Genomic DNA, 3,593 nt, shown 5'->3' with positions numbered 1-3,593 from the left:
GTTCCATAGATAAATTAAACAGAAACTACATATTTTTTTTGGAAGCCCTAAGCATAAAAGCTTTTAATTTACATTCATCAGACACATTTTGCAGGCAAATTATAATAAGTAACTTTTTTTTTTATAAAACTTCACTGATTTCAATTGCGATGAAAACAACTTTATCCATCACAACATTATATAGCTGTTGCTACAAACAGTACAAACCTACAATATATTTTGAAATGGAACGATTTCAAAGGTGCAATCATAAATTTCAAGCAATGAAGCAAATTAACTTGCATTAATTTAATGAAGTAGATGTTAAAAGCGTTAAGTTATAAGTTAATAAGTAGTCAATAAACAATATATTTCACTTCAAAAGTTAAAACTGAATATTATATAGAAATCAATTAATTTAACTCACTTGATTCTTATCACATGTATTGATTTTACAATGATGTGTTTTTTTTTTGCGTTTATTGTCACCTTTTGCCCTGCAGGGAAGTAAAAATATTTAGATTTTCCACAACATTTTTTCTGTTTTCTGTTAGAAAAACAAATTATTGGTACATGGTCAAAAGTAAAAAATTCACAACAGTTTTCATATGAGTCAGGAAAATCCAATTAAAAATTAAAGAAAACCTGAGAGTTATACGCAAAACCAGTTTTCTAAAAAATAACGGTAGATACATGAAATTTTTACAAAATTGTTATACTACAAATGTCTATGCATCATAATACTTTCGAAATACTACAATTATTTTTAAGCTTTTTAAAAGTAATTTTTTTTTAAATTTTAAATTGACCCTAACATACTTAAAAGTTATGATTTAAATAAAATGAGGAGATCTGCTGGATAACTGTTTTTGAATTTTATAAGAGGTAAATTCACTTTAATTTTAGAAATTACAGAGTAAAATGTAGTATTGTGAAAGTAAAATTTGCCATGTTGTACATTTAAAAGACGGAGACAATGAATGCCCATGTGGCGTCCTCCTAAGAAGCCGCTAAACACTATTCAGCATTTCAGCACTGTTTACAATTGAATTAGGTACTTCAAAGTTCAAAATATATTTTAGAACCATTTCCAAAATATTTGATAAATTTGTCAAAATTTGTGATTACAGGATTGATAACAAATTTCGTTATCATTAAATACTATAATTTATAGTATCTACTATCTACTAATGATTGTAAGTTTGTCATTGCGCTTATTATTAATTTTTATATTACTTTAAATTTTTATTCCAGCTTAACTTATTTCATTGTCTTGTTACACTGAATACTTTCATAATGCCACCGAGGAGGTTAAAGGTATGTAAAGACTATACTGAACAGTAGTGTCAAACATTATACAGTATATTCACACAATCATAAATTGAAAAACAATTTTTAACTGAATTTTTTTGGTAAGCTTGGTAATAAATAATAATATCTTATTTTATATTAATTATGCTGAAGTAAAAGTACCATGGACCATTGAACAAATGTTGAAATTCATTGATCTTTGGCGATCACGTCTTACACTCTAAGTAAATAAGTGTCCTGGATTTATAAATAAAACTCAAAGAAAAATTCTTCTGAAAGAAATAGCCATCGAAATGATCCTAAAATTACCATCAATAGAAGTGAGCTTTTATGTATGTATATTAGATGTAAAACAGTGTGATAAATCATATTAAACCAGATGTATTAATGTTTTTAACACATTGATGTTACCGCCAGCTGTCATCCAAATTCTCAAATTGTATATGTTTGTGACGGCTGGCACCCTTAGTTGATCATTACTACCACGCCTCATGATCCCCAGCGACGATAAATGAATATGGTTTTATAAAAAAAAGCTTGGTGGCGTCATCACAGTTTTATAGATGAAATAAAAATTTGTTTTTTATTTTCTACATTTTTAAATGTTTTTTTCAAATATAATAGTAAATACGAATGTGGAATAACACTGTAAAATATGATTGGCTTACCAATAATGCATATCGAATGACCACCGACGGTCACATGGCTATCAACGTGTTAGTGAACAATGAACATATTCTGCCTTATTACTTGTAAATTGCTTTATTATACAGTAAACATTAGTTAATAGTAAATGTTTATTTTCAGTTGATGAGCTGAAAGAACTCCATGAGCATAACATTTAATGCATCTTATAAGGGATCCAAGAAAAGCTGTAAAAGTGGAACTGGTTAGTTGACATCCCTGAAGCTGTGAGGGGTATAGATTTACTGAAAGATAATGTTGCTATTCGGCCTACAGTGTCAAACATATCAAACATACCTTATATTACAAATCCTGACCTTGAAGTATATAATATTAAAAATGATAATCTTACTTATACATTCTTACATTTACTTTTAACAGGAATCAATTCAACTTCAGAATGAAAGTAATAGTTGTTGATGAAAACAGTTGTGATTGCGGAGAGGTAAGTAAATAAAAAATAAAAAAATACCTTATTTAATGTTAATTGTATTAATTATATTACAGAATTTTGAAGTTGGACATACTTTAGCTGGGCATCTAGAAAAAAAATCCGCCTTGAACAAACTAACATCTAAAACCAAGTCAACTCAAAATGTATGAAAACAAAAAACTGATAAAGTTTTTTATTCTACACTGAAAGTTATCTTAAGTAAAAAATCAGAATTGATTGTATTAGTACAGTATTTGCGGTTGAGTTGGAAAAAATAAAAAGTAAAAGAAAAGTAAAGATAAGTGTTAGGTATTCTTTAAAAATTATTGTTTGAATTGTGTATGAATTTATTTCTATTATATTAGTTATTTTTAAACTTTCGATTTACTATTCATTATTTGTTTGAAGGCAGTAAAAAAATCAATTTTAATTTGTATTGATACAGTCAAGTGCAACTAGTAGTGGGTGGCTTCTTATCAAGTAATCATGTTATGTGGGTTATCATATATGTTTATTGTGATATAATTTGTATAAATTGTGTACAAGTTACACTATTGTGAAACTATACTTTACATACTACTGAGAAATTAAAAGAAATTAAAAATTTGTATTGTTAAACATTTTTTTTACATAAATACAATTAAAATATCTTTGTTTACATATGTTTTCTATAAATTAGCTGTTATAAAATCTTATATAATATATAATGTTATTTACATAGGTTTTGAAATTTTGTAAAATACAATTAACCTTTGTGTTGAGTAGAAAAATTACACAATTTTTTTTTACCAGAAATAATTTGTTCTGCATCAATAATGAAGTGGATAAGATTGATAATATTGGTAATATAATTAAAGGCTCTAAGCATTCAGAGGAATTTCAATTTACTTCATTGATACAGCAAAGTGGTAACCATACATCAGTAAATAAACGGAACATTGCCTTACAAATGGCCCTAAACAAATTTGAAAATGTTTAAATATTATTAACAATAAATCTTTTCATTCGTTTTATAAACTTAAGCCTTATTTTTAGAAACTTATAAGAGTAACAAAAGTTAGTTCCTATTGTGAAACATTTTTGTCTTAAATTAGGTATTTCAGAGTTACTAAAAATGTCAGCCTTGACTTTAGGACTTTAATATTTAACGTTACAATTTAAGACCAGATTAAATATATATTGAACT

The 3,593-nt window shown here is 26.6% G+C and overlaps 1 pseudogene; it reads left to right on the top strand.

The window, feature by feature from the left end:
* The first annotated feature begins 1,275 nt into the window (after positions 1–1,275).
* Positions 1,276–3,015, top strand: LOC111028543 (annotated as a pseudogene).
* The last annotated feature ends 578 nt before the right edge of the window (positions 3,016–3,593 follow it).

The sequence above is a fragment of the Myzus persicae genome, unplaced genomic scaffold (genome assembly GCF_001856785.1).
Source record: "Myzus persicae strain clone G006 unplaced genomic scaffold, MPER_G0061.0, whole genome shotgun sequence".
Lineage (NCBI taxonomy): Eukaryota > Metazoa > Arthropoda > Insecta > Hemiptera > Aphididae > Myzus > Myzus persicae.
The sequence above is the reverse complement of the archived record's forward strand: the minus strand, read 5'-3'. Positions and strand labels throughout refer to the sequence as shown.